This window comes from Corvus brachyrhynchos, unplaced genomic scaffold (assembly GCF_000691975.1).
Source record: "Corvus brachyrhynchos isolate BGI_N302 unplaced genomic scaffold, ASM69197v1 scaffold59, whole genome shotgun sequence".
Taxonomy (NCBI): Eukaryota; Metazoa; Chordata; class Aves; order Passeriformes; family Corvidae; genus Corvus; species Corvus brachyrhynchos.
Window position 1 is genome coordinate 1,524,600 of NW_008246054.1, and position 15,156 is coordinate 1,539,755.

The 15,156-nt window shown below is 42.9% G+C and overlaps 1 protein-coding gene across 2 annotated transcripts in view; it reads right to left on the bottom strand.

Annotated features, from left to right (window-relative positions):
• Window positions 1-15,156, bottom strand: part of CRB2 (crumbs 2, cell polarity complex component) — a 58,309-nt gene that overhangs the window by 39,549 nt on the left and 3,604 nt on the right. For both annotated transcript variants that reach the window (XM_017745512.1, XM_017745513.1), the window contains exon 2: window positions 11,149-11,212. The gene's annotated coding sequence lies outside the window, so the exon portion shown is untranslated. The remainder of the gene's footprint in view (window positions 1-11,148; window positions 11,213-15,156) is intronic.

Sequence of the window (15,156 nt, forward strand, 5' to 3'; positions counted from 1 at the left end):
TGCCTGGTGGAGGTGAATCCCTTCCAAGGGGCCTCTCTGGCAGATGGAAAGATGAGAATGTTGATCACCTCACAGGAGGCAGCCAAAATGGTGTAAAAAGGGTCTCAGGCAAGATTTTCTGCAGTAAAATGTTATAGCAGGAAGGATGTGCCCAATACATTGCCAGGATCTGAGGGTGTTTTGAAGGCACGTTGAGTATTGAGAGGCCTTTTTGCTGCTGCTTTTGTCACAAACTGATCCAACACGTTTGTAAATAGCCGCCTTCCAGCGGGGCTCAGCGGAGGCTCTGGTGCCGCTGGAGGGCAGGTCTGTGCTCCCAGCCCCAAAGCAGCCTTCAAAGGTTGGATTAGCAGGGTTCGCTGCAGAGCTCCGCATTGCCAGAGCTGTGGAGCCAGGCCGGGCTTCAGGGGAAAACCAAAGGAGCCAACACTCAGAGCCAGAGGGAGGGAGGCTGCCCTGCAGCACAGCCTGGCTGAAGGAACCTCCTCATGCTGAAGTTTGTATTCTGGGAAGGGGAGTGGGAGAACGGGGAATTTTGAACCTAGAAAACAAACACATCCAGCTGCACTGTGTGAGCTGTGAGCTCTGAAGATGAGTGTAGCCTCAAAGTCCTGTCTGACATCTATCTCTGCCATGGAAATGACACCTTTGAGTTCTGCACAAAATCAGCAAGTTCTGCCTCATTTTCCTTCCAGCTGCAATCTCTGCTTTCCCTCACAGACTTCACACAGTCTGCTCAGTAATGAGCCCTCTGGGAAAACTGGACATTGTCACTACAGTAGGTGGCAGGAAGTAAAATGGATGCAGACCATGAATGTGCCAAATGTTGAAGAATGAATAATGTTCTCCAAGATGCCAAAGATCTGGGGCTCACTTTCATTTATTTGCACCTTAATGAACACTAAACACTTCTATTAGCTCCAAATCTAATCCAGGTAACTAAAGACAGATTTGTCAGTCTGAAGGCAAGGGACAACTGTATAGGAACAGTCCCACATTCAGTTTCCTGACTCAGAGGTGGGGATATTCTCCAGTGCTTTCAGGATTTTGGGCTGCCACACTCCTGCCTTTCTAGGCCATGTTGCACACCAGTATTAGCATTATTACTTCACAGATTGAAGCTCCCACCTGAGTCAGTTGTTTCTACTTCACAAATGCCCCAGAGTAAGGGCCCTACCTAAGGTGGGTGCGCACAAGTTGCTGGATGTGCTCTCGCTTGGATGAGAGGGTCTGGCAGGGATTACCACAGCACACACTGCCATTTTGCTGGGATGCTAAATCCCGGTGCTTCCATCACCAGCCATTTGTCAGATTGCCTAACAAACCTCTAAGAATGACCAATGCAGACCTTCATGTAAGTGTTAACAGCATTCAAGCTTGTTCTCATGGTCTCCAAATGAGTATCTTGTTTGCTTCTACTTGCAGAACCGGACCAGAGACAAGGGCTTCAGCACTTCCTTCTGCCCTGAGGGAAGCTCTGTTCTACTCCTCTTAGCCAGCATGGCTTATGCACATTTTCTACTTCATGTCTCACAACAGCAGGCAAACTGAGCTCCTGCTGGGCTTCCGTCAGAGGAGATATTGATCAGCAGCGCAAGTGCTTGAACCTCTTGCTCTGCTAACCGGTGTGCTGAATGTGCACAGGAGCTCATCAATATGTCTGAAACAAAATCTGCTCAATGGCTTTAGAAAAAAAATAAAAAGAAAAACTGAGGTTTCTGGTAAGGTTGTATACAAAATATTCAAGTGGATGGATCTAGAAACTTTCTAAGAACTGGTAGAAGCACCAGGAAGCACCACTTCATCCGGTTTACAACTGTTTCAGTAAGACCAAGAATAAACACCAAAGCATCTCTCTGATGAGACACATATAAGGCTTCTTACAAGGCTGTATACAAAATATTGAAGTGGATGGTTCTAGAATCTTCCCAAGAACTATTGGGGAAAACCTCCAAAGATTTATAATACTTTAAGTCAACTATTTAATGCCAAGCCAGCCTTGCCATTCACCAATTATATGCATCATTTCTGGAAAGAAACATAATTGACAGCTTATTGGAACGCTATCCATTTTATCCCCAAGAAACTTCACTGCATCTAAGCCAACTTTATATATACCCCAGTAAGAAGCAGCATCTTGTATATTTAAAGAAGTTTTCCATGCCAAGGCCAGTGTGTCAGCACCATTTGTTATGCTTGAATGCTTTATGAGACAGAAGTCACAAACCTGACAATTTAACTCTCATTAGCTTTGGGAGTGACTCCATATGCCAGCCTAGCTACACTCTCTGGGCAAATGATGAACCTTTTTGCTTCCAACTCGGCTTTAACTCCCCCTCTGTTACAGGACTTTAGCAGAATTTCCTTTGCTGTCTCTGGGAGCAGAAGGGAAGCCAAAGTACAGATGGCTGAGCTTCCCAGAATCACAGAGAGCAGCTGTAGTGGGTCCCAGTCGATGTGTGGCTCCTTGGCTCTGCTAACCCACACCTTCAGCAAGTCACTGGAGGGTCATGAGGGCCTATCAGCGCTTTTCAAAGAAAACTTTCGGCTGAAGATTTAAACTCCATTTGATCCAAACCCCTTTTAAGTGCATGACTCTGAACCAGGGCACTTTGCATATTTCTGCCAGTCTCCCTTCCCAGGAGGTCATTATGGCAAGCATGCTGGAGAAAATAGAATCCAAGAGGCAAGAAAATCTATTTAGGTTTGTGTGTGTGTGAGTGTGTGTGTGTGTTCTGAGAAAATGAGAAACCACTGTCACTTGTAATATATGAGACTAAGTGAAGATTTCTTCAATTCCATTTCTGCCTCCTGTAAATCTTGTTAAAACACAGGTTCCCTTGGCTTCTGCATGTCCTTTGATTCAGGCCAGATAATGGAGATTAATCAGTGCCCAGTACCCAGTATTTATGAGATTTCACACCTTCCTTTCACTCAGAAAGGTAAAAAGTCTTTAAAAAAGACTTTTGTGGGCTGTTACAACATTTCCTTTTAACTTGAGGAATCATACAGACATTTCCCTGAAATCTTGAATGAGCAAATGATTACTTTTAATTTTATTTTGTTAGTCAGAGTTAACCCTAAGTAATCTTCAAGAGTGTGCATTACAATCTGAACAAACCTCTTATTATAGCAACCAACTTTTGGGAGAGCAGGAGTGAGAAATCCAAAGCAACCAAAATGCAGGGGGGAAAGCCAGGAATGTCAACGCATTGTGTTTCCCCTTAAAACAGTTTCTTCCCATTCATAAGAGTTACATCCTTCAGACAGGAGTTTAAAACAGTGAATGCCACTCCTGTCTATTAACTTCCACACTGATACACACTTAACTCCAGTTCCTTGTTCCTTTCCCCTCCTAACTTAACCCTATTGCCACGATCTGTTACAACCAGAAAGCTGACATTGTATTCCCACCACCCAATATCCACAGAGTTATCACTGAAGTCAAAGCCACAGTTCGTCCCCTTCCATGACTTTAAAGCTCATAATCCTCTGTTACATCAGCCATAAGGACAGTGATTTGTTGAATCTGCCCAACAGACTCTTTTCCTTTTCTACTGCTTTGCAGAGACGGTGCTTCCACTACAGGCACATCCTCGAGGGCTGCTGGAATCTCGCTCCTAGGTCAGAACTGGCCCCTACAATATAGGAACTAAATAACTTATTTGGGCAGTAGCACAGAGGAATTGCCCCAGCAGCAGTGGACAAAATGCTTCCCATTTCATTCATCCATCTGCAGCTGAAATGGAGCTTCCAGGGGTGAGATAAGGTCACAACGAAGTAAAAGGGGAAATAGAATCTGTCCAACAATAAACCAGGTGTCAATGCCTGCTGCACAGAGCCTGACCAAGGACAACACGGTCATTCTCTGTTAGCTGTGCTGGGATGTTGGGAATTTTGAGCAGATGTTAATAGGATGAATACACACCAGTCACACAGTCTCAGAATAATAATGCCTGTGAATGCCAAAAGCATATTGATCTCCTGAAGTGCATAGTCAGAGCATCTAATGGCTCTGGAGAGAGCAGGGAAACACTTGGAAGGGGAAGAGGAAAAAAAAAAGAGATGCTTCAGATTTGAGAGTTTTATCCACTAAAAGAGCCTTGGGGCTCACAGGGGTGTTAAACTGCTGCTGCACAAACACATTCTGAGGGACCCAAGAATACACAATTTGTGCACAAGAATGGAAGAATGAATTTACAGAACTTGTATGATTATAACAGGTCTAAAACACTTCTTCTAGGTAGAATATTAGAACCAGGAAGAACCTAAAGAGGAAAATAAATTCTTACTGCACAGTCCTGATGGACCAGAACTATGGGAAAAGAAAAGCTAACACCAGTGACAGAGAATGCAGATACTGTTCAAAAGAAATTCAAAGGGAAATTCTTTCTATTTTAATGATCTCAGCTGTTATTAGTGATGCAGATCAGGGCTTTGTTCTAAAAGGAAATCTCATAGCTAACCTGCGGTGTCTTTTTCAAGTGGGAGACATTGAAAGCTCCTTTTTACACAAGGGCTGTGTAACTGGGAAATTCAATTCATTCTCTTTGCTTTGATATATATTTGGTTCAGCACTACACACACTGTCAAAAGCAAAATGCTATCCTCCACTGCACCTGAGGGCCCAGTGGTCCAGTGGCATATGCTCCATGGAACTGATCCAGTGTTTTCACCCTCTCACAAAGACATGAAGCTCTTTGAAGGAGGACAACACTCCAGGACAACAGGACTGCAAATTATCAGCTTGTTCAGAGAGGTTTTTCTTTTTTATGAGCTACAAATCAGACCAAGCTACACTAACAGAGAGATCCTTGTAAAGTTCACTCCCAGCAGTGCCACCATAGGAGCATATCAGAATTCCAGCAACTCTGGTCAATAGTGTTATATATCCCTTGAACCACTAAGGACATTAAGCAAACACATTGAAGAGACAAGAAAAGATTCCAGTTATCCTGAGCTTCCCACTCTCTGACCACAAAACCACACTCTCGCATCAAATGGGGAATGCAACTCAAGGGACATTTTAATCCTACACCCCTATTCTAATTAATAATCCTATTTTATCAATATTTGATGGAGCTGTTATTGTGTTTGCTCTGACCATTTCACTTTTCAGAGAATGCTCTGAATTATGCAGCTTGATAGCAGTGCAAGAGCAATGTACTCCTTTTGATGTAGTACAGATTGGAAACATGGAACGTCCTTTCCTAAGGCAGTGCCTCTGCAGAAGGTCCTGCTTCAGGAGCAGCCTATGGGATGGACTGGCAGCTGTAACATCTGCAACTGAGCGTCAGCTGATGCACAGAAATCTGTTGACTCAGCCTTAATGACCCCTCCCCATTGTGGCCCACCATTGGATGGGAAAGAAAATAAACTCATATCCTGAAAACCAAACCACAGCAGAGACAATGTTAAGCACAACAGAGCCCAATCATTATGTATGCTGGCACAGAGACTAACAGTTAATAAGGAACAAAACCAATAATGACAAGAAAAACTCACAATTTTTTGTGAAGTGTTGAGGAGAAGGAAGCAGACTACCCAGTGCTCAACACAACAGACATGCCTGGCCCTCACCACAAACCTTCACGAATGTCATGCAGTCTCACTCAGATGAGTATCTGACCAGGGCTGCTGTTGCAATTGCATTTCCACGGGGTTGGGAGGTTAGTGCTGCTCCCCAACTCCTCAGCAGCACCATCTACATAAGTGTCCTCCCCCTCTGCTCTGCCTCTGCAAACACAGGAACTGCCCCAACACCTGCCTCGACATGAGCAGCAATATGAACCCAGCAACTGCAAGTGCTTCAACTAAAGTCAATTGCTTAGGGAAAGGCAGCTCAAAAACAATTACATGCTGCTACAGGAAAAGTAAAACCTTCCACAATCCACACCACACTCTTTAAGGATCCCCTTTGGGAAACAGAATACTCCAAATTCTCCATCAGTGCAGAATCGTTAAGATCAGACCCTGCTGCTGAAGAACTGAGACACAGAGAACGGCACTACAAACCCATGGATACAGAAATGGGGTTTTCTGTACGTTCCTCACACTCGCAGTTTCTCCATCCTGTACCTTCCACCTGCAAGTGCATTTTCTCAGTCCTTGTTTCTCTATAGCACAAGTGTTCCCAAAGCAGAGGTAGGGACTGAAGTATGGAAACACATTGGCAAGCTCTCACTTCCCTGTCATATTGCACATTTTCCCAGTTTCAGTTTTTTACTGCATTATACAATGTCGGTATCATAAATACAAGTATCAATTAATATACCATGAAGGAGCAGAGAAGCAGATTAATTCATCCCAGTTCAAAGGCTGGGAATAGTGGCTATTCATGGGACAACAGGTAGCAGTCAGAGCGCCAGGAGAAGCCAGACAGACCCCTAATTACTGCGTGACTTCTACACTTAGCATCTGACTCAAAAGCCCAAAGAAGCAATTAAAGACAGCCAGCAGTTACAGTAGGCTTTGGTTCATGCCAATGGAGAAGCTGCTCCTAGGGAGCTCTGTCCTTCCACATTCCAGCAAGTTGTGATGGTCACAAGATTGTCAAAGGTCAGAAAAACTATGGAGAGAGGGAATAAATCCTGAATAACAGCTGTTCAGTGAGTCAAAACCACTGGATCATGCAAGCTTTGAGGGAAATTTTATGTCATCTGTTCTGTCTTAGAGAGAAGAAAAGATGTGATGGCATTATTTTTTCACAGCAATGATACAAGCACAGAACAGCAAACAGATGGAGGTGTCATAACAAAGTGTGAAACACAAAAAAGAATAAAGTGAGACCCTCTGCTTGAGATGCTTGTGCTGTGAAATCCCGTCTGTAGTGACCTGTCAGAAAAATGCCTCAATTACTACAGGCTGGGATAAGCACAGGTACTTAACCTCAGAGACACAGGGTCTGACACCCCCAGGGATGGGCTGGGGATCCACACCACGGAGCAGGGCAGGTCCTGGCATGGGGCAGGGTGAGGGCTACAGCAGTACCACAGCAGACCCATGGCTTGGTGCTGGAAGCAGCCCTGGAATTAAACTGTTTGCAGGAGCATTCATGTAAATTCTGAGTAGTGGGGCTCTTGAGAGGTGCCAAGTGACAGAATAATGCTTTGGGTTGTTTGCTTCCAGGAGGAGAAAAAAAAAGGAAAGCACAGAAGAAAAGCATCCCCTATGTGGAAGGAACTAAATGTTACCGAGATAAAATGGAAAATGTTTAATGTAGACTATCACTGACAATGTATCCCCATCACTACACATGCAAACAAGGTTTACCTGAGCAGTATGGCCCTTGAAGGACACTGTTTCATCTATAAAAGGTTTGGAGATGTTACAACTTAGTCTTTTTACCAGGAGATACTTTATTAAAATTGCTGTAAACAGTAACTTGTTCTAGCAAAGAAGAGGCTCCTCTTCCCATGAGCTTAAAAGGATGTTAGCCTTCAATTCTGTTTTTGAAGAATGTTTCAGATATTGATTTCTACCTCATACTCAACATAAGTTATGTTTTCTTCACAGTTCTGGTGCTCAGAGCAGAAAGCAACAACGTTTTCCTGAATCTCTAAACAGATCTCTTTTAACACCATGTTCTCTGCACAGATTTTCCCAATACTTCTCCATTCCATAACCCAGCAGCCGTAGCAAACCAAAGTATTTGGCAATACTGAATTACTCAAAGAAATCTGAGCCTTCTCTCTGTTCATAGGTCTCCCTCAGGGCCCTGAGTGGGTTGCAATAGCACAGACAGTTGCTCTAAATAGCTTGGATCCAAACACTCTACTCGATGGTGATTAAATATATAAAATGTTACACATCCAATATTTGAAGTGCAAAGGCCCAGGGCACCTCAGCAGTGCTTTCCACACAGAGCAATTATAGCACTGGAAGTACTGGAAATACCATCATGTGATCCAGTCACAAACTACTGATCTAAGAGAAGGAATCTAGAACAGAAAGGAACAGTGAGAAAGTTCAAGATGTATAATTGATGTTTTCCCTTTTAATTCCATGTGTAAGCCAGTCTTTGTTGCAGACCTGTATGAGAAAAGAGATGTTATACACACTCAGCTGCCACACAGACACTACTCCTAGGAAGTACAACAGTCTAGGCCATTCAAGGCAGAGATTTTTTGCTGTTACTGTGACATCTGTACCCTTCAAAAGTTAGGGTTTTTTACTTTGAAAAGGCTGTACTTTACAAAGATGCTGCCAACAGAGGAAGTGAATATCTGACACTGCAAATTAGTTAGACTTTGTCATATATTTGTACTTTTTTCTAATGGAATACTAATCCTGACAGTTGGCACTGATTAGTATTTTGGAAGTGGTTCTCAGGAGCTGCTGACTCACTGGGCCATGGTCCCCACTGTTTCAACAAACTACAGAAACAGGCAAAGCAAAAGGACAGACATGGCAAAACCCATCTATGGCTCATCAAGTAATTTAAATACATGAAAGTAAGTGTGGCTTTATAGTCCTTCAATTATGCATTGCATCTGAATTATGTATGGAGCAGAGGCACGCAGGAATTCTGGTGGAAGGAAGCAGCACAGTGCACTAGCGCTTCCTCCTAAGACAGGACTGTGCTCTGCACCAGGCTCTCTCCAGTTTAATGGAAGCCTGTCTTTCGCAGACATTTTGCATACCCATTCTCACGGCAAGGAGTTGTTTCATCCAGCTCAGCAATCCCCTGCTGCCCCCTCAGAGGAGCACATTTCCATTGCTGGTGAGCAAATACTTCCCCTAGATCCTGCTGTGCTCTTAGTGAGCCCAAGTACTCTTCAAGAATAATGTAATCCATAGGTACTTTAAACCTCTAAAACCTAACTTACTTAATGTCAAGTGTTTAAATACATCATGCCTCTCATATCAGTCAGTGGCTTTGTAATGTATTGCATTTGTCTAATCTGCAGTTTTACCATTCTGTTGACTGTAATGATTGTTTTTGCTACTCTGATTCAGTATTTACACCTTCACCATTTTTGTGAGGGACAGATATTAATTGCCTCTTATAATGCCATATAATCTGGCCGTAAGGTCCCTTGGAAAAAAAAGTCAACTTTAATCATTATATCATCATACCATTACCATTACTAACCATTATCCCAAGTTCTGCCATTGCTACCTGTAGTGGATCTATAATGAATGTGCACATACACAAATCATGCATGAATACAAAAACTCCATGTTCAGTCCTTAATTCCATACTCTTCTCTCCATTTACTTTTGTTTTCTATTTACTATTTTTCACTTTAAATGCACAGTTGTGTATTACACGTGAATAAATACAGACTATTTAGAGAAGTGATAGTGGATAAAGGATTAATCCTCTGAGACAGTTTTACAGGTTGGTCTGTCCTTATGCATTTCCCTAGCCAGACATCAACAAAGAACATCTCTCCACCTCCACCCTACCTCCTCCTTAGACTGTACCTTGCACTGGGCAAAACACTAAACCCTGCTCCCTGAAGCAAGTTTCATGCAGAAAACAGACACTGTCAACTTCAGATACAGCCCCACATACAAACTGACATTTGGTTTATGCTGGGAAAACTTCTGAAACTCCAGGCGTGATTTTGCAGAAGGAATATTTGTGCTTTTGTCTTTCCCTGAGGCACAATGACCTTCCCTTGAGCGGGAGCAGCGCAGCTCTGCAGCCAGCCCCGGCCCGGCACTGAGCTGCAGCTGCCACGCGGTGGCAGAGGTTGGGTACCGTCACCACAGCGCCGCTTCCTAGGAATGCACCGAGAACGCTTATTCTCTGCTCAAGGTGACTCTCAAGATGATTTCGTGCCTCCTCATTAATTACTATACGTATTTATAGACAAATAAAGAATTCAAACAAGCGTTTATACAATTAATCGCTTCGAGTTCTAGTGGAATAAACAGTATCAAACCAATTAATCAGCTTGGGGGCTTATGACAATTTAACACAATTTCATTTTTTTCTGTTCCCTCTCTGGTATCATGTCTCACACAAGAGTTAAAATGCCAAACACCAGCAGAGTTCTTTGTAACAGAAGGAGCATAAGGAGTTCTGAACCATCAACTATTTGCTTCAACTCACCATGAAGAGAAAATTGATTTGATGCAATAATCAAGTTAGGCTTGCTTCTACACCCCTCTCCCAAAGACATTGTGTCTAATCTTTAAGTATTCAGCTGATAATTCAATTACCAGCTTACTGAGAGCCACTACAAAAACACTGTATGCTACTCACTGCAATTTGGATCATGTGAATGTACAGTATTCCACACAAGGTGCTTCTGCTTTGTGAGACCTTGCCATCCTCCCACTTCAGAGGAAGCTGCATATTTTATCCTTTAAAGATGCTACAACAGCTATGACTCCATATAGCACATTCTCTGTATTTTTAGATCACACCAGGCCAATCAAACCCCTTTTCCCCTCTCTGCCACACCATTCATGAATCCGCTAATAATGCAGCACAGCTTTGTTCTGCCCTCAGTATTCTAGCCTTGCCTTCACACAGTTTGGCCCATTTCCTTTAATCAAACCCTGTACACTCTTCTGCTTTTCAAGTAATTAAGCACTCGAGCTGTGCTAATGCATCTTTTCATTTGCAGTTCTCCCTGGGTTTGCTCCATGCAGCACAGCACCCAGCTTTAAGCCAGGTGTGCAATGTCCTGGGCAGGGCTGTGGGAGCAGCCCCAGCCCCACACATCGAGCCCTTCCTGCCGAGCACAGCCCCGGCACTGAGAGCCCCAGAGAGGCCCCTGCCGTGACAATGCCAGGGACTGGCACGGTGCTTAATGAGCCACACACCACAGCCCTGCCACACTGACAGTCTGGCACTGGTGCTTGTGGAGGTTTTTTAACCCCAAATTTCCATCACCTTTCTAATCGTAAAGCACCTGAACTAATCAAGAGTCAGCTCTGAGAAAACAGGATGAATGATTTAAAGCACTTTTGCAAAAAGAAAACAAAAGCCAAACACGTGGATGCCTTTCAAGGCCAGCATGACAAATCTTCTGCATAGAAAAAAAAATTGAGAAGATCACATTACACTTGCTTAGGAATCATTTTGCCTTTACAGGATCTGAATAGGAATATTCATGCTGTGTTCTAATAAAAATGGACGTGGAACTACAAAGTGAGAAAAGACCAATTTGCAGGATAGAGCTCACTCACAAATTGCAGGAACAGGTCACAATGAAGAATCTTCTGCTGTCAGTCCTTTCCAAGTTTCAGACTTCTGCAGAAACAAAATAGAAGATCCAATAAATTAAAATGTTTGTGAATTTTAAAAAAGCCTATAATCCCATCCTAGGTACTTCTACTCTTCCCCTTTAAATTTTCCACAGAACACTGTTTTTGTAGCTGCCAGTTCTGTGACCTTGCTGGAAGTGGCCAAGCCAGAGATCAATTAGTGAGCACAGAAGAGAGGAGCAGCTTTGCCTTCATCACGCTGTCCCTTGGGAGGAGGGCAGATCGTTATCCAGCAGGAGTGCTAGCACAGGTTGGGACTAACTGAAGATGCACAGTGCAGCAAAACCAAAAGGAAATGGGAGAATCTCTTTTTTCCTTTGGCTGTCACATTTTACATTTCCCCATAATTTAAAAATACTTTAATTTTCCAGTTAACAAAACCTTGTTACACTAAACGGTATCTACAACAAACACACCATGCTGGCTTCAAACACATAAATTATGAAGCAAGCCCTCTAAACCCTCAGGAAATCCCCACTGTCCCCCATTTCAGAGCCAGGACAAACTAAAGCACAGAAGAATTTAGAGAATTTAGTGTTACACACTACAAACCACAGTGACAGAGAAGGCTAAAAGTCCCAGCAGCTGAGCTTCCAGGTCCCTAGCAAAGGGCCTCAACTGCTGAATGCCTTCAGAACACAACTGGGGGGCTTTCCACTAAGGACACAACTGCTGCCTGATATACAGCTGTGCTCTCAGGACTGCATGAACCCCAGCTCTTCAGTATTTAAATGAGTACATAAATATTTCACATAAAACTTAGCCTAAAATAAGCCACCTGCCTGGTTACTACAGCATTACTGCAGTCTGTCTGCTTGCCTTAATTTGCGGGCAACTATAATTCTGCTTGTGAGACACACTATTCCTTAAGCCCTCCCAGAAAAAAACCTGAGAGATCAATTGTCCTTAAATAAGTAATTAGAACAGCTGAAATAATTTAGGCCATCAGAGAACAAGAAGGATAAATAAAAAGTTATAGCTCTGTGAACACTTGCATCTAATAGAATTTTTGCATTTATTTAACTGATAGAAAGGCTGAACACCAGAGCATGAGGCAGAACTGCTGCACAGCTTCTGTAACAGGAAAGCCGAATAGGATGGCACTACATGCCCACATTAAAATTATTTGGCAGGTTAATTAAAACAAAAAAAACCAACCAGAATACAAGATACACCAACAGTGCTCAACTTCCCACTCCTAATGCAAGCAAACTTAGAGCAAAGATTTGACAGGAAGCTTCTAATTTAAGGCAGGAAGCCAAGAAAACATTCTGTGTAAAGAGGCATTTCTACACTCACAGGTGTGCTACACTAAACATGGGAAAGTACATGTAAAATATACTCTCCCCAAAATACAGGTACAATTCTGTTCAAATGCCTAATCTGACCATTTTGGACTTGCATTGGGGCGAGTAGACCCTGGGAGATCCTTTACTGGTAAATGCTCATCACAAGGATAACTACTTGTCCAAACATTTGGGCTGTCCAGGAAACCATCTTTACAGACTGGGCTCAATTTTCCCTTCAAGAGAAATCTGATACACTTCAAAATTGATAGTCAGCATTGCAGTCTCCATACCTCCTACGACACAGGCATCCAAATCTTTCTCAGTGTTTCAGCAGACACACAGCTCATTTGCTAGTCACAGCTCACTGACATCTCCAGCTACTAAATATCCACATTTAGATAACATTTTGGCATATCAAAGTTGATGAAATTTTGAGGTACATGCCTAAAGTCTGGAATATGACTTGTATCTGCTGCAGATCTGTTTTCCATTTATCACATTATGTGACAAAACTAGTTAGCTCAGCAGCAGCTCCATGGGTACACAGAGTAAAGAGTCTCAAATATGGAAAGGTTACTTCTAGTTTGTGCAGTGTGAGGGGACAGCACATCATCACAGAGGAGATGAAGCAGACTGCAAAGAGTCCTCAGTGCTGGTCAACACCCATTTGTCACATGCAGGGTACAGGGTACTGACCTTCTCTATCTGCTCTGGAGCTTCAGCCACTTGGAGATGAACCAACAAGAGGCTGACAATCTGCTCCGAGCCACGTTCTTTGTTGGGTTTGCGTACTGGCACACTCAGGAAACACTCTCACCAGCTTCAGCAAGGTCAGTTTTATCCCAAGGGTACAGCTTGGGAGCAGTTTCCAAATGCCATTGAATTCTGGCTCTAGTATCACAAAATTTTTGATGAAGTTATAACGCTACTTCATTATAACCAAAATTCTCATTATAGCAAGATTTGTAGACCGCATTTCTGACCACAGTTCAAAGTGAGACAATTACGGTTATTCCTAAGAGTTCTCCACTGTCTGTTGATGAAAAATTAATCTTGGTAAAGCTTTTTTTTAAAAAGATTATTATAACTGCTGCTAGCTGTACTCAAACAAACTCTGATTCAAGTTCTAGGCTTCAGGGTCATTGATAGACACTCAGCTACTGCTGCCACCAAAAAAATACTGATTACCAAGACAGAAACAGATATGGGAAGGAGAAAACATGCAGTTAAAAAACCAAAGAGGGAAGAAACCAAACCCACTGAAAACAAAAAAATTTCATACCAGAAACAGACTGAAAACAGAAAGGAAATTAGCATTTAGGAATGAAAAAGCCTATTCACTGTTGATGTTAAATACAACACCCGGGGAGAGAGAAGCTGGGTTTATTTTTGATAGCAGCATAAACATTAAGGATAAGCCAAAAGCATTTAGAAAATATGGGTGCAGTACAAAGGCTCATGTGATGAGAGCTGTTTTGCTTTTAATCTTGACCTGGAAAACCTCTTGTATGACAGAGCCTCTTTTCAGTGGAGTCAGTCCTGCCTAGTTGCTCTGCCTATTAGTGATAAAAAGGCCACCCAAGTTGTTTCTGCTTTGGAACGATGGCAGGTTTTCAATCTTAAACTTCAAAGCAAAAGAAAAAAACCCACCCTAACATATCTGTCTAAGGACCTGCACCAAACTCCTGTCATCCCTTATCTGGTCCAATCACACTCTTCCCTAAAACAACAATCCTTACAACTGTATCTCTGTTTTTCTAGAAAGGACGTACATATACCCCCAAATATTTATCTACTTGCCACTGATATAAATGGAAATACTTATCTCATCTTGATATGAGATAAACATATACCATGTCCTACCCACAAATGGAAAAAAGAGCTCATTTCCAAATTGATTCAGCATGTCTGCAAGCCCAGTAACACAGAAGTGCAAACCATATCAACCACAATCATTGGGACTGCTCAGCAATCAGAGAATCCCATCTCAAATGTGTATTACAAAGACTGAAAACTGTGAAGCTCTGTGGAGTTCAGTCCTGCTTTAGATGTCCGTTCACACAGTCCAGGCGTGTCCAGAGAGCAGAGCTGCAGACCAGTGCTTGGTCTTTGCAACTTCACCCTCCTAAATTGCGTGCGTAACTTGTTGCATATGATACTGCCAGCCCCATGGGCTCAGTGACAACGGACCCTAGAACTTTCTTTCTGCCCCTTTTCCCCCACAGCCCACACAGCAGAGACGCCCTGCAAACAGCTGCTGTCCTCCATTCCCGTGAGCACAACAGGCAAAAGCACTTTCATCCACAACAAAAATGTTGAAGTCCAGATGAAGTACCAACACTCCACGTTGATATGTCATGTTACAGATCAGGACACTTCACGTGACCACTTAGGGCATCACCTTAATTAGAAACTGTAATTAAATGCTCAGTGAAGGTTGGTAATATCATTTGCTTCCAGGCCTTCTTATTTCACGAGGAATGCTCTGTTGGCTCAGATCAATTCTCCCATGGAGCCTGGTTCTGTCCCTCAAAGCTATGTTTACTGCTATGAGTTTTGTCATGGCCACCAGAAGAAAAGTTTTACATATTCAGCAGTTGCCAGATGGGGTGAGAACACAACCAGAGCACTGAGGGCAGCA